Raw genomic sequence first — 17,744 nt, forward strand, 5'->3', positions numbered from 1 at the left:
TGTGAAACTGTTGTGCCTGAGCTCTTTGTAATGTGTTTATTTAATGGCTTTAGGGCTTGGTCCTGATCATTGGTGCTTGCAGCTGTATTTCATAATTGTGATGGAAGAGGGTGTGGCCCGGCACTGAATTGTCCTAATCAGCCAGGAGGGGATAAAGATGAGCCAAAGGCACCAGTTCGAGAGAGAGAGAGAGAGAGAGAGAGAGAGAGAGAGAGAGAGACGTGGTGTCTGTGTTTATGTTTGTTTAAGCTGATTTATGTCATTAAAGTTACGTTGACTGTTCTGCCGGTTTCCGCCTCCTCCTCCATCCTGAACCCCATTATACTGGTGCCGAAATGCAGGAACGAGGAGGAATGCACCGTCGTGGAGTCCTCACCGCTGCTGTCTGCCAGGGGACACAGGAGACGCTGCTGGCCGCCGGGAGTCAGATGGACCACTGCCATCCGCCAGGAAGGGGAGGAGCCATTACCGTCTGCCATGGGTCAGAGGACTTGCTGCCATCCGCTAGGGGAGGAGCGGCTGTCATCCGCCAGAGGGCGGAAGAGTGGCTGAGGTCCACTCAACAGTGTGTCCGGGGACCAGCGAGCAAGTTTTCCTCCCTCCTCTCTCTCTCTCTGTGTCTCTGTCTCTCCCCCTCGCTCTTGCCCTCTCCCTCCCCTTGTCTCTCCCAGGGCTCCAGAAAGGCGGGGAAGACAGCATTCTTTTAATGATTTATTTTTATAGATTGTCTAATGGTACTAAAAAAAAAGAAAAGAAAAAAGGCTTTCATATGTCAGGCTTTACAGTATTAACTCCACCATAGAATAAAGTTCACATTTCACACACGCTCAACCTCTGCCTTCGCCTTCTTTGCCCAATTAATTTCATCTTGCAAAGGTAAATGGAACAGAGCCCTAAGAGGTACTAGTAGTCATTCAGCAGTTCACTATCTGCTCTCCCATTTGTAGTTGCCATATCGCATTACCCCTAATTTGCATAAATGTGAACCCTGTTCAACTTGCATTGTCGCATTGCCAACAGTCGCTCATGACGCAGAAAACTGGCAACTCATGAAAATGAGTGACTTCAGGTGTTGCAAATTGCTTTCAGTAGTCATGTTTCCATCCAAGGTATAGATTTAATTTATGTGCAAAATTTCCACCACATGTGTTTAAGAGAAGAAAATCATCACTTCTGGTGAATTTGCTGCAAAATATGAAAGAAAATGAAAGATGAAGCCACTGTGTCACGTTTATTAAATGTAATTAATTATCTACAGACAACATGAACTTCATGTTCAGCGACAGATGCCTTTTGTCTGCAAGTCACACAGTTCTTCAAGGTAATAGTAGACAATCATTTTGATGACAGGCTTTGACATTTCAGAATAACCAGAGCAACATCTCAGATGCTATGAGATAATATTGATGACATTGTCTGAGTGAATGATGTGTTCACATGGCTAGAATCACATGACGTCTGTATATTTAGCATCAATAGTACTGTATAAATTATTTAGGAATATTTTGGGTTAATGTGTTTCCATGATATGTTATGCACGTCTGTCTGAGCCACACACACACACACACACACACACACACACACACACACACACACACACACACACACACACACACACACACACACACACACAAACACACACATTAGCACACACCTGTTCCTCCTCTCCACCACACACACACACCAACAAACACACTCACATTTGCTTCACTAAGTACACACACAGCTCATCATGTCCTCCCCGTTGATACACACACACACACACACACACACACACACACACACACACACACACACACACACACACACACACCTTTTGCCCTGGCCTGTGTGATTACCATAGATGAGAGCAGCACTTGTGCAGCATTCTGAACACACACACACACACACACACACACACACACACACACACACACACACTGCAGCTCAGTTTCACAGTCTCCTGAACACACACAAGCTCAAACTGAATTCTGTTCATCCTGCATTGTGTCTCTCTCAAATGTGAATCTCTCAAAGTCTCTCAAGAACATGTTCAGGTCATATTTCACCCCTATATCAAAAATTGGTTTTAATAATATTTTGCATAAATAAAATTAAGCCTATTTTTGTACAATTAAGATTTTTGAATTCAGACATTATTTCCATGACATTTAAGTGCATTTTCAAATTCATCAAGTGACCACTAAAACGTCCTGTCACTTTTTGGCTGCTTAAGACATAAACTGATATTAACATGGATAAACTGGATTTATCATGTCATGTAATCCCTGATCATGTTGTGTTATACTGTGTGTGTTTTCAGTTTGAATAATATGAGATGTCTTTGCTGTTTTATACTAAGTGTGTTTGTGTGTGTGTGTGTGCTTATGTAAGGAGAGCTTGTCTTTGTTGTTGTTTATTTACTGTGTGTGTGTGTGTGTATTTGTGTGTTTCAGTGGAGATCACAAGGCGTTCCTCTCTGTGCTTGCAGCCGTTTCTCTTGTTCTGATCTTCCTGTTGGTTCAGCGTAACTGCTCGCTTGTGTCTATGATCGCCCTGGCGCTCGGCCTGCTCGGAGTTTACAGCTACCTTGCCGCTGTCGAAAACATCCTGTTCCCATGGCAACGCAGCAGCCGTGCCGTCTCCAAGTAAGTTTGATATTTAAATATCTTATTGACATTCCTTGAATGTCAGATGGTGAATAAATTATCTTCACTCATTATCGTTGATTTGAATTGTCTGAAGTTTCTGGCTAACTTCTCATCTGTGAGCCGTTCTCATCACAGTCACAGCGCTAAACGCAGGGATTTAATGTTTCTCGAGAGTTTCTAACTGAAGAGCTCGACTCAAGGGGCATTGGTGAAGTCACAGAGTTTGTACAGAGCTGAAACTCAGTTTAGTATAGAGTCAGAAATAAACAAAACCATTATGGCTAAAGAGAGTACACTTCTGGGCAAAACAAATGGGCCAAGCCCAAAATGGCAAAACATTAAACTTGTAATGGTCTTAACCACAAAATTGAACAAATAGATAAAGTAAATTAGTATGTGATAGTTTTTACCTTTGATTTCTTTAAATGTTTAAGCCTTGTGGGTAAAAAAATGTATTATATAAAAATGATCACCATGCAACTGAAATCATGATTCATTCCACAAAACTCTCCTGAACCATTCTGAATCAAACTTTCCATATTCTGCCAAAAACTTCATTCAGTCTTTCAGTCTTATTCTGAGACAGCAATGGCTTTTTATCACATCTTCTAGAAACAAAACCTGCATTAGATAACCTTCTAGTTATTATTCTTCTCGAACAAGTCTTGTTTTCTGAAGTCTTGAATTCTGCTGACAGTTTTTGTGGGCTTTTGTGAACTGTACATTTCAGCAGGTGGTCATCCCTGCATGAAGCAGATCCTTTCTTTCTGGCAACATCACCTGTTGTTTCAATGCGTTGACCTATTCTCTTAATAGATTCCTTCTTATCTTCCAGATCTTATTTATATATATTCTCCTACCCGCACTCTTAGATCCTGTTCCTCTCTCCCTCTTGTGATACCTTCGGTTCGTCTGACTCACAACACTGCATATTACAGATCTCTCCCTCCTCTACCAATCCTGGTTCCATTTATGAGCTTATTATCAGGCCTTTGATGGGCTGCATCAGGTATGGCAGATCACCAAATAATGACTCATCTTTTAAGAAAAGAAAAAAAGCTTTTCGTCAAACAGTTCACTGCAGCAAAAGTTCACGATCAAATTGTGGCACAGAAGTGTACCAGGAGAGTATTTGTCTAATTCTTACTAATTTCCTGACCACTGGTTTTCTGTGGAAACCATTAAAAGCTTAATTATTATTTGAAGCTGTCTTTTATTCAGGGATGAAAAGAAAGGAATAGTCATGTGACCTAATGTAATCTAGGATTTCATTAAATAAGTATATAAATTGTGTGTTCAGTGGTTTTCAGAGCGGTTCGCAATCAGTGAGTACCGGACAATTATGACAAGCGATCGTTGTTGATCTATTGTTGATGAAGTACTGCTCAAATGTGTTTTTTAAAGCAGTCTTCTTTTAGCCTTTATTCAAATGACTGTTGATAAAATACCAGTTGTACACACACACACACACACACACACACACACACACACACACACACACACACACACACACACACACACACACACGTTGGTGTGGCTATCCTTATGAGGACTCTCCATTGGCATAATGATTTTTATACTGTAGATATACTGTAACTATAGATTATATCCACTAAACCTAACCCTCACTAAAAACTTTCTGCATTTTTCCATTTTCAATAAATGTAACACACACACACTCACTCGCACGCATACACGTTCACACATGTGCGTACACACACACTGAGTCCCAGCTCAATCCTGTGACAAAATAGCGCTGTTCGCCTCTTCCCCTTGACATTTTCTCACACCTAATTAAATCTTTGACCTTGTGGCCTTCCTGTGTTGCCACAGGCTGTGTTCCATTACACACTCTCCATACTACACAGAGAGAGAATGTGCAGGCGTCAGGTTAAGGTAATTGCCAGTGCCACCCTCTGTCACCACATTCACTCTCACAGGCATTAATCACTACAGGACATTGTTTATGATGCCCTGGGAACCTCTGGTTCACCTGTTAAGAAGACATCCACTGACTTTCGCACCACGCTCTCTCACTTTCTCTACAAACGCTGGATTCAAAACAAAAGTCTCCACTGAATGATTACAAGAAATAATAGGTTTACAACACAACTACAGATTCAGTGCTGTCAGAGTTTGACTGAGAGCAGACCTGTAATTAAAATGAGCAGTAAGTAACTCTATTCAAATATCACCTTTAATGAGAAGGATTTTAAATACCATATGTGACCTCTTTCAATGACTGCGCCGAGTATGTACCAGACAAGATGCTTTTCAACATATTCTTTTGTCTTTTTAGTTACTAGAATGAATGAGAATGTGTTCTTGCCTCTTTGTTTGAAGGAGAAGCGCATACCATTTTAGCTGAGCGTCGAGTGATTCTTTAGTAATATGTGCTTTTGTATGTGTGGACATTGGAAAGTTAATACCCTTTCTGAACAGAAGCAAAGGCACATAGAATCACACAGATATGTTTCAAGCCGCTCTCTAAAATAAGTAAACGGCTACCTCCATTACTGTTTGGCTTGTGTATTATTATAAGACTGCGAGTCTGTGTTGCATCTGTTTGAGGAAAAATACAGAATTCTTGCTCCACATGGTTGAAACAGGCTATTAAACCCAGCATGTGGTATGTAGTCTGCTCAATCTATGTATTTGCATGTAAACCAGAAATATGAATAGCTTTTCTGACTTCATTAGCAAGAGCACAGTTTTGAATCTGATTTTATGTACACTGCATAATTATGCTGCCTTCCAAGTTACCTTAATTTGGCCATATACCAAGGCAGCATCCCACGTATCTTTAACCGAACAAGTTGCGCAGTGGTATGCAAATATACACTCACCTAAAGGATTATTAGGAACACCATACTAATACTGTGTTTGACCCCCTTTCGCCTTCAGAACTGCCTTAATTCTACGTGGCATTGATTCATCAAGGTGCTGAAAGCATTCTTTAGAAATGTTGGCCCATATTGATAGGATAGCATCTTGCAGTTGATGGAGATTTGTGGGATGCACATCCAGGGCACGAAGCTCCCGTTCCACCACATCCCAAAGATGCTCTATTGGGTTGAGATCTGGTGACTGTGGGGGCCATTTTAGTACAGTGAACTCATTGTCATGTTCAAGAAACCAATTTGAAATGATTCGAGCTTTGTGACATGGTGCATTATCCTGCTGGAAGTAGCCATCAGAGGATGGGTACATGGTGGCCATAAAGGGATGGACATGGTCAGAAACAATGCTCAGGTAGGCCGTGGCATTTAAACGATGGCACTAAGGGGCCTAAAGTGTGCCAAGAAAACATCCCCCATACCATTACACCACCACCACCAGCCTGCACAGTGGTAACAAGGCATGATGGATCCATGTTCTCATTCTGTTTACGCCAAATTCTGACTCTACCATCTGAATGTCTCAACAGAAATCGAGACTCATCAGACCAGGCAACATTTTTCCAGTCTTCAACTGTCCAATTTTGGTGAGCTCTTGCAAATTGTAGCCTCTTTTTCCTATTTGTAGTGGAGATGAGTGGTACCTGGTGGGGTCTTCTGCTGTTGTAGCCCATCCGCCTCAAGGTTGTGCGTGTTGTGGCTTCACAAATGCTTTGCTGCATACCTCGGTTGTAACGAGTGGTTATTTCAGGCAAAGTTGCTCTTCTATCAGTTTGAATCAGTCGGCCCATTCTCCTCTGACCTCTAGCATCAACAAGGCATTTTCAGCCCACAGGACTGCCGCATACTGGATGTTTTTCCTTTTCACACCATTCTTTGTAAACCCTAGAAATGGTTGTGCGTGAAAATCCCAGTAACTGAGCAGATTGTGAAATACTCAGACCGGCCCGTCTGGCACCAACAACCATGCCACGCTCAAAATTGCTTAAATCACCTTTCTTTCCCATTCTGACATTCAGTTTGGAGTTCAGGAGATTGTCTTGACCAGGACCACACCCCTATATGCATTGAAGCAACTGCCATGTGATTGGTTGATTAGATAATTGCATTAATGAGAAATTGAACAGGTGTTCCTAATAATCCTTTAGGTGAGTGTAGATTGACAGACAGGAAGGACATCCTATCATTACATGCGAACCGAATGTAATGATTGGTCGATCATTTTCTGTAGAAAAATGACAATCCCTCTTTTAAATATATTTTTTTTTTCTATTTTTCTGCATTGTGACATAACTCATGAATTAGGGCATACTATGTTTTTGATTAAATTAAGTATGAATAAGTGTATTTATTAAGCATTTATAAGCATTTAGAGCCTTTTTTAATTTATGTTGTTATAATGACATATCAATGAGTTTTATATAATACATTTATGTATGAGATATCAGTCAGTAATGAACCCCTTTATAAACCCTTAAGAAAAGAAACATTAGGGGTCTGGGTAGCTCAGTAAGTAAAGACGCTGACTACTACACCTGGAGCTGCAAGTTCGAATCCAGGGCTGAGTGACTCCAGTTAGGCTTCCAAAGCAACCAATTTGTAACCAACTGGTTGCTAGGGTGGGTTGAGTCACGTAGGTTTAACCTCCTTGTGGTCGCTATAATGTAGTTTGCTCTCATCAGGGTGCATGGTGATTTGTGCGTGGATGCCGCGGAGAATAGTGTGAAGCCTCCACACACGCTATGTCTCCGCGGTAATGCGTTCAACAAACCACTTGATAATATGCACGGATTGACTGTCTCAGATGCGGAGGCAACAGAGATTCGTTCTCCGCCATCCGGATTGAGGCAAGTCACTACGCCACCACGAGGACCTAGGAATTGGGCATTCCAAATTGGGGAGAAAATGTTAAGTGTTTCCTACTTCTATGCTTATCAGATTATAGAGTTGTTAGGTTAGCAGACTGATAATGTCAAACTCTATTGAAATCAACTGAGGCCAGTAACATAATTTATGCAAGTACGCAAATGCAGACATTACTTAAACCTCAGTACTCAGAGTTAATTAAAAATGTCTGCCATTAAAACGCACATGTTATTATTCAGATAGCTAGCTAAAAACATGTTGCCAGTTTAACTAACTTGCCAGAAAAGATTATATTCATACTGATGATTCCAATCTGATCTCATTCAAATTGTGTGATTGTGGTGACATTTTTGCAAAATTATATTACGCGGTCCATTACACATATCACTGCACTTCCTAGGTGAAATGTCCACTGTGTGGCACTAAAATCATGTTAAATGTTCTTCTTACAGCTACACTATGTAAGATTTTTTTGTTTCAAATAAATAAAATGACATTAAAGTACACCAACAATCCGTCTTCCAAACCATGTTTATTCCTTAACCCGATTCACTATGGTAAGCCTATAATAATTATTTATATTTTAGAGCTGTCTAGCATATTTGGCAGGAAATTGCATACATCCGTCATTCGTCCTTGCGTGTTTATGTCATGTTCGTAAATGCACGTGAATGTGTGTGGCAGTAGTTTGGAGCTGAAAGCTTGTAGCCACAGCAAATGAGCGACATTGACCATGGATCATTCAAAACTGCAACCCTCTAGTGAATCACCAATTTTCTAAATAAAGAAACCGAGAAAAGTCTGCAAGCAAAAATGGAAAGTGACAGAGCCTGTAATAAAACACGAAACAACATTGGATTGGCTTTTCAGATGTGGCGACAACTCTGAGATATTAAAGGATTTAAACTGTCCCAGAGATGGAGTTTTTCTCAATGGAGAGCGGTACGTCCCATCTAGGGGTAAGGACCAGTGGCGGCTGCTGGTCTTTCAAAGAGGGGAAGCTCATTTTCGGCCTACATTATAAACTTATTTAAAAGTAAATTCTGCCCTACGTTCCTTTTCGAGAAAATGCACTGTGACTCTGTTGTACCAACTAGGCGTCTTTTCCAGTGACTTGACCAGTGTCTTCTCAATGGCCAGCAGAGCTAGGCTGCTTAAACGACCTTAGCCCATTGTGTTACGGGTGTAGGACTTGAGACGCTTTAAACAGGAGAAGCTCCTTTCTACACCTGCAGATGTAGCTCCAATTGTTGCCACTAATGAGAACATTTTGTAAAGCTGAGGCATTGCACTGTCCAACTCCATGTCTTTGAGGAACACCAAGTAATCACACAGCTTTCCCCGTTACCCTGCAAGTCCTGATCTGAATACAGGACTTGAAGTTCAGACCTCAGTCTCCCTGAATCAAAGTGATGGCCATAACTTTTCAGGACACTTTGGAAGGCCTCCTCTGGAAATTCTTGTCTCATGTCATCAAATTTCCCTGGATTGACTAATTCTAAGAAGAGCATACTTTCCATATTTGAAAAACGTTGAGGAATCTGCTCCAAGATGTTATCAAGGATGGCCATGTAGAGATTTCTGTAGTGCTCATCTCGTGGGTCTGATGTGAGATCTGATGTTTTGGCATAAACAGCTTGGAAAGCCCCCTCTGACCTTTTCTCTTTGACAAATGCAAGAAGAGATTCAATTATTTTCTTGCAATAAAAAACATCCATCGCCCTCTGCTGGACAACATCAAAGACCACATCAGTCTCAGTGAAGATTGTTCATATGTGTACAACATGAACACAAACTCAAAATCCTCCAGTTTCCTCAGAAAGCCTTTGGCACAATCCAGTGTATCATCATCAATTGTCGTGTCTGCAATGATGTTTTCAAATGTCTGCAGGAGGCCATCATAATTGTTTGCCACAGTGCTCACTATCCGTGATGTGAAATTCCATCGAGTAGGAGCGTTTCTGGGCAACCTTGAACAGCCTGCAGACTCCAGAAAAGACATCCTCTTTGTGGATTTTGAAAAAAATGTGCCAAACCCAGAGAGTGATGCAAAAAAATTCTGCACTCAGGCAAGCATTTAGCCCCCTGTGACAGCACCAGATTCAGTCTGTGTGCATAGCAATGCACAAACATTGCACTTGGGGCTATTGCTTTCACTTTGGCCTGCAGACCATTGAGTGCTGAAGCCATGACAGCAGCCCCATCATAGGTCTGTGCCACAAGCTTATCCTTAAAATTGTAGGCCTGCATGTTCTCATTTAAAACATCAAAAACGGACTGAGCATCTCAGCCCTCCAGAAACATCAAAAAATCTAATAAAGCGCTCCTGAATTTTACCTGCACTATCCACATAGCGAACAATGACAGAGAGTTGGGCACGGCAGGATATATCAGTTGTTTCATCCACCTGCCATCCAAAAAGGGAGCATCCTGAATTTCATCTCTGATCTGATCAGAAATGGTGGCTGCAAGAGCAGAGATCAAGTCATTTTGAATAGTATGGGACATACCAGAAAACACAGTTGAGGACTCTAATTGTGTGGACAGTACAGAGTCATATTTAGATAATGTTTCTGTGAACTCCCTGTAATTTCTCTTGTTGGATGATTCACTACTCTCATCATGTCCCCTAAATGACAGCTCCTGTCGGCCAAGCAAGGATGTTACATCAATAAGGCGGTTTAGGAAGGCCCTGTTTTGTTTGACTGTTTCATTATGTTTAGTCACTTGAATGCGAGCACCTTCATTGATTGCATGCTCAACCCTGATCCTGCCCATGCAACTTAATCTTGCACATGTACTCACATGTTCATTGCTCTTTTCATGTCTTTTATATGCCCTGTCAAAGTTAGACAGATCTCCAAACCCCACTTTTGACCAAACAACACATCCAGTGAGATGGTTTCATCAAGAGGCATGGCCAGCAGTACATTTTATTTGTCACAGCACTTCCAGTCAGCCAGCTAACTTTGTCATACCAGGAGAGCTGAATAGACCTGTTATTTTTCCCTATTTTTTGCACTAAATCAATCTTAGGTGTTGATCTGCCCTGCTGTTTAATTCTAATTTTTTCCTCGTAAGGAAGACTTTCAAATGGCTTCGCCAAAATCAGGTCGACAATATTAGCACCGTCTGCCATCGTGCGCAGTTTCACCCGTACGACGCTAGCCTAGCCTACTGTGTGAATGAATGAATGAACGAACGAATGAACGAACGAACGAACGAAGGAACGAACGAACGAACGCTCTAAAACAAAATATATTAAACTTGGTAAAACTGAAACAAGGAATGTGGTGTATAATTGTGTGAAATGTATTATGCAAATTGACTAGCAATTTCGCCAAACAAATATAAAGAAATAGGTTGCAGCAGTTTGTCTTTCGACTACACTTGAGAAATCCGCGATGGGACTGAGCGCGAAATAGCTTCAGTGACTTCTTATAGTACAGATTCGCTGTCAATCAAAAGGAGATGCAGTCTTTCGACAGATCCTCCAATCATCACGCGGAAGCCCGGACTCCGGGCCAGCCCACTCCTCATTCACCCCCAGAGACGCTGAGCGTCCGTGAGCGGGACATAATCGCAGCATTTATCCAATGACCGTCTATTTTCGGAGCACTGAAAAAAACTGTTCAGAGCAGCCCCATTGAAGTCAATGGACGCTCGGCTTCAACAGGGAAATGGACTGACGCTACGGGAATGTATGAGAAGTAAATCGAGTCAGCCAACCTGCTATATGTAATGTAGCTGATTCTGAACGAACTCGTCTTCGAGATGAATGTGTTCTAATGCATTTTTAGTCAATAAATTGTTTACACAATAGTACATATTTGACCATTATTTTTTTGACATTATAGGGGAAGCTGAGCTTCCCTTGCAGTCTTAAAGAAATCCCCACTGGTAAGGACGCAACACAAAGATGACACCACAATAAGTGTAATCCATAACAAATGGAAGCAAAGACTTTGGAGATAAGAATGGCCAAAACAATAAACAAAACAAGAAAAATCTAAACAAAATACAGACAACTTCCCTATCTCCTTAACTAAATATAAACAAGAGAAAATTGTTACAAAGATAAAAGAAAGACCCTTACAGCTTCCTAGTGAATTAATGAACTAGAATCACACAAGAGGCTAGTAAAGAGCAATGGCTCACTAGCCATCACAAAGTTAACACATGTTACCTCTGGGACACATTAGCTCACACCTTAACAGCAATAAAATCAATATGGATTTTAAACACTCTCAATAGCAACCACTACACACAAACGGGAAGCTACACAGCATGGCTGAACGGGCTGCACCTTGGCCTTAGGAGCAGTCTCTCTTCTGGGCAGAAAACTCCATTTAAATAGCCCAGACTCTCCAGTACGCACCAATCCCCGGAAGTAGCTAATTCCACCATGGTCCAATCCTGTGATAGGGGACTTGAAGAAAAGAGAGGTAGAGGGAAAACAAGGAAGAGGGAGAGACAACAGCGACACAGCACCAGCACAATACATCAGAGGATGTAACAACAGGTAAGATATTTTATTGGACTAATAGTTAGTCAGGTAACTATCTAATGAACTACCGCGCAAAGACAGTGTTAGCCACTCAGATGGGGCGCATTATGGATTGTGGCACTGCAGTGCTTTCAGTTTAATTTTTGAGGAAGGAAATAAAAAAGGAAAAAAATATAACTTTTATGCTGGTAACAATGTCAATCTCTAAACTAGTTACTACCTTGGTCTATTTACCTGCTTGCTAAGTTATAATAGTTTCCACCGTTTGATTTGATCTGATATGACTAACAATAGTTATGTCTAATGTCATTGTTTTATTTTGTAACACTATTTATTTTAAAACAACTGTTATAACAATATGTTAAAAAAAACACACACAAAAAACAGTGGAAGATATGCTACTTACCTTCTCATAAGACATATTTTTTCAGATATCCATCTTTTTCTTCCTTTCGTAATCTATTTATTTTTCATTTGTATTTTTTTTTGAGGGGCGGGTTTTTATTGTCATTAGTGACATTCGCTCTTATAAGATGATCACCTGTAACCATGGTTACTCCTCAAATCATCAGATTGATCCGTGCAGAAGAGCAGATTTGAAGCCCAACTCATGTAATTACCAAAACAATGTTCCTCCGCAAGTAACTTGCAGTATTATACGTCAACCGCCAGAGGACAAAACGTTACATAGTGTAGCTTTAATTTTCATTTTTAATGTTGTACTTTTATGACACATTTGGCTCACGTTCCGACTCATGAGCTCTTCAGGATTCGTACCAAGGTCGTTTACATCGCAAGTGCAACGCTCTGTCCGTTGAGCTACTGCACAATTTGCAAAACAAAAATGTTTAAATGCAATAGGTTGTTGCGCCATGACTCTACAGAAAACTGTCTGTAGAAGACTGATATGCTGATGTTTGCTATTGAATGCTATGAATATGTGGGTTTCGTCATGAATTGCGTTACATGAAATTGTGTTCACATACAGTATATGCAAAGAGTATGTTTTGGGCCGTAGACAGATCTTTTTTTACGTTTCACTTGAGGAACACTATTTGAGTGAAAGCATTTGAAAAGTTACAGAATTTCTGCAAAGTAGAGCAATTCAAATCATTCATTTATGAGGTATTGCACCATAATAGTTAGGATGATGCATTTTAAGGTTGCAGACTTTGTATGCAGTAGGCAGTGACACAGCTCACAGCTAGCGTACATAAAGAAACCCTTGAGCTAGTTCAGACATTTTAATATTGAGTCACTGTTGTTTGGTTTTGCCATCTGCAGTTTCTTGTTTTACGAAACATCTCTTTGTTACACCTTTGATTCAAAAATTTTAATTAACCCAAAGCTAGCTCAGCCAACCGTAGTGGAGAGAAAGTCATAATCATAAAGGCAGAGTAAAGTGATGTCAAACAAGGTGCTTTTTTAATCAAAGTTTACGCTCAAAGCTTTTTACATAGTGAGCTATTGTTGTGAAAATAAATAAACAAGGATTTTGGTGGAGATACAAATTTGTGAGCATTTGAAAAGTGTGCAGAAAATGAATTTTGGGAACATTTGAATGTTCAGGGGTGACCGAAAAGGAAAACAGGGTGCAGATATTTTGAGGTGATACACTGTAATCTAAACTGATCTTACTTGCAGAATATCTCGTCTGACGACTTCAGAGTCTGTTTACTGTTAGAGAGGACAACATGATTTCCAAGCTCATTTCTCAGGGGACAGAGGGAATATTGTGTGCTGTCTAGGTCTGGAATGATCATAGCGGAATATTAAAGCTTAATGTTTCTCTTTCAGATCTAGGCATAGCTCCCGGTTCACACAATACATAAATAAGAAAAACAAAAGGGAAAAACTGAAGTGTTCTTAATACACAAATTCCAAACTTTAGAAATATATAAACTTATCTGAATGGGAACACCACAGTTACAATGATGCCAGATGAAGCCATGTCCTAACCAGCTGCAACATAACAAAGAAACAGTTGATATACAGTAAGCTTTTACATGTAAATCATGAATGTTTTGTCCTAACCAGCCATGACAAGTGACAGTACATTTTGTGGATTGCTTGGTTTTTATTTCTGCAGCGTCACTCTGGGTAGCTCCACCCACTGTGAAATCTTATTAGTCCGAAATCAAGCTCCATAAAACTGTACATTAAAGTGTTAGTTCACCCAAAAAGAAAATTCTCTAATTGATTTATTTACCTTTAAGGCATCCCAGATGTGTATGACTTTCGTTGTTCAGCAGAACCAAAATGAAGATATTTATAAGCACATTTCAGCTCTTTTTGTCCATACAATGCAAGTGAACGAGTGCCATCAGGCTGCTGGCTGTTTGATGGTCCAAAATTCATATTTAGGCAGTATGAAAGTAATCCACATGACGTCAGTCGATCAATGAATGAATGACAAACCGAAAGTTTGTTGTAAAAAGCAAATCGATAATTAAAATGTTTTTAACTCTAAATTGTTGCTTCCGGCCAGCACTGGATTGCTGTTTGAAATGACCGAACTATTGCGTGACGTGTACTCCTCTGTTGTATACAAAGCGGGTGCTTCTGAGTTCTCTCGTGAACGCACCATTATCGTTACGTCATGTGATGTGTCGACTGCTGGCAAGAAGCGATTTTTTTAATAATTGCACTAAATTAACACTTTATTGTGTGGATCACAAAAATTGTTTTATATCATAATCCTGGTTCAGTCCTTTTGGGGTTGATGTTTGTAAAGTATAATTTTGTTGTTCCTTTATGTATTTTAACATCTAGTGATGGTATACTGCAGCCACTTGTATTACACTTGTGTAGATTAGGATGGAAAAAAAAGATGATTAGTTGTTTGACCTGACGAATACTTATTTTGGGTTGAAACATTGTCAATATATTGGAACTGTTAACAGTGTGACAGCGTCTCTAATATTTTTGTATAATATACCACTACATTGGTCAGTATCAGTGTGCAGACAATAGAGTGCAACAGTGCATGCCCACTTTTTCAGCCGTCTGGGTTCCAGACGTATTTTCCCCATTCATTTCTTCTATACAGCTTTTGTTAAATCCATTATAAAAGAGTTGTAAGCCATGAACCAAACCAACCAGCTCCGAGGTGAATCACAACATCACAAACTTTGTTTTGAGGCAAAAAAGTATTTGAAAATCAGACCTTAAGACAAAAAGTACAAGATTGTGTACTTGCCGTCTTTCATGAGGGCACAAACTACAATCCCATAAAGCATTGTAAATGATGCCATTGAATAAATAATTATGGAATACATAAAACTATTGATTATAAGTATAGAATGGTAAATGGTCTGCACTTATATAGCACCTTTTTAAGCCTTAACGGTATTTAAAGCACTTTACACTGCGTCTCATTCAACCATTCACACACCAATGATGGCAGAGCTGCTATGTAAGGTGCTATGTAAGTGCTATGTAAGTCTCTAGCCTGCCATTGGGAGCAACTTGGGGTTCAGTGTCTTGCCCAAGGACACTTCAGCATGTGGAGTCATGTGGGCCGGGATTCGAACCACCAACCTTGTGATTAGTGGCTAACCTGCTCTACCAACTGAGCCACAGCCGCCCAATATATGCAAATTATTCCGATATGTACAAATATATAATTAGTTTAATGGTGAATGGAGACCGACTCGATTACATCACTAACAGTGCATCATGGGAGTGAGCTGTCAATGTTTTCACATGGATTGGTGGATCTTTCTCTGCTGTACCATCAAACACGATTAAAAAAAATGAAGTTAAAATAATGCAGACGGACGGCGTCAACGGAAGAATATATCATCAATGAACAATCTCTTCACAGTAGGTCTAGCATTAAAGGTTTAGAAGTTATCGTATTTTGTCTATGGGACAAATCAATGGGATTTTACTTCCGGAACCAGACTGTTGTGTTCTATTAATCGTTTCAAAACTAACACTCCTGTACTAAATTTCTGTGAATTTCATGTTCAGTACATGACAGATGGAACTTTGTTGCAGATCAGTGTAGCATAAGACACACAGTATTAGACACATCTGAGAGAGTAATTAAAAACGCTCTGTCACACCTATATCAGGAGGGACGCCTAGAAAAAAGCTTCAGTATTTTTATCATGATTACTCTAGAGGTGTGCATTGTGCTGACATCTTATTTTAGAGAATTTATGTATGCAGATACCACATAGAGATTAAATTAGTTCTGCCTCACATTATGAAATAGACACAAATATTAAACACTCTCATTGCATGCACATTTTTATTTGTAATACCTGAAATATGCTCTATAAATAAAGATTATTAGTGGTGTTTTCACTATAACGATTGCTCATAATTCAATACTTGAGGTTTTGGAATTGAACAAACTCCTAACCCAAGTATTAAACTTTGGTGTATAACTCATCCTGCATTATTTGTGCTACAGACATATATGATACTTTAAATCATACAGCTCGTTGAAGAGAGGTGTGCTATTACTTTTCTAAGTGATCAGGCTTACGATTTTTTTGCCTAGCAGACAGTAAAACATGCTAAAATATTTTATAAACATACATTGAAGGAGGGACCAGAGTCATATCAGTCTCTTTTGACTTGGGCTAGTTTACAGTCATCCTCACTGAGGATGAACTGATGCAGCACCAAACATATGACATGGGATACTTCACTGGACACTGCCTGAAACTTGGACTTAAAATGGACCCAATGGGAAATGAATCTGCCACAAGCTTTAAGTGGAACTGCAGTGCACCTCACTGACCTCTGCCTGCATCACCTTTGTCACATGATGAACTACACTCTTAAAATACAAAACATAGATAATACATTAATTGCGGCCTTCATCAGACAAATAACAATAGACAATGCATCTGTTTGCACTTCTGCAGTTTATTAAGAATGTAAATTCTGAGACTTTAGTCATTAATCTTACAGTTAATCTTACAAAAGTGCTATACAAATAAAACACCTACAACACTCTAGAAACCACCTAGCAATGTCCTAACAACCATCTAGAACACTCTAGCAACCACCTAGCAATGTCCTAACAACCATCTAGAACACTCTAGCAACCACCTAGAACACACTTTAGCAATCACCTAGCAATGTCCTATCAACCACCCTGCAGCACCATAGCTAGTAGGGTTACCATATTGTGGTTCTCCAAATTTTCCACCTTTATAATAGGGGGATAATAGGGTTCAAAACGGTGTTACTATGAATGCAAACTTTAATACAGTGAAAAATATACTCTATTAGCATAACATAAACATATATAAATAAATATTTACAACATTCTTTTGAATGTCCATATACTAAAATATTTGAAATAATTGAAAATATTTGGCCATGAAAATGAAGCAATGTGATAACAATTTTACCTGGTTGGAAAGAGTAGTCTGTTAATTTCTGATGAACTTTCACCTTTTGATGCATCGCAGATCTAATGTGTGCTTCTAAATCACTTGCACCTTTATCAGAAACTGACACATAAGTACCAACTTTACATATCATACATTCTGCTTCCCACAGATCTCCACCTGGACGAAAGCATGGGATTATTTGTGCAAATCTTCTGTAAATTTGCACTTTTCTTTGGGCATTTTTTCCACTCAGCTGTCATTTGCTGCTACTGGATTGGATTGAGTTGGGAAGGTCATTCCTCCACCATGGGGACTGACGTCATTGGACTTCCTGTTTCTGACGGCACAGCACGCACCCACGCTGCACGAGAGTTTGTTTGTGGCCTGCTTAGCACTGCTTATTCTCATATGTTCAACGTTATAGTCATCGCTCATAGTTATATCCTTTGTCATTTTACCGAGTCGTTCATAGTTATATCCTTTGTCA

The 17,744-nt window shown here is 39.9% G+C and overlaps 1 pseudogene; it reads left to right on the top strand.

Annotated features, from left to right (window-relative positions):
* Nucleotides 1–335: 335 nt before the first annotated feature.
* The window catches only part of LOC127659532 (GPI ethanolamine phosphate transferase 2-like), a 59,144-nt pseudogene continuing 41,735 nt past the window's right edge, over nucleotides 336–17,744 (top strand).

This window comes from Xyrauchen texanus, chromosome 19 (assembly GCF_025860055.1).
Source record: "Xyrauchen texanus isolate HMW12.3.18 chromosome 19, RBS_HiC_50CHRs, whole genome shotgun sequence".
Lineage (NCBI taxonomy): Eukaryota > Metazoa > Chordata > Actinopteri > Cypriniformes > Catostomidae > Xyrauchen > Xyrauchen texanus.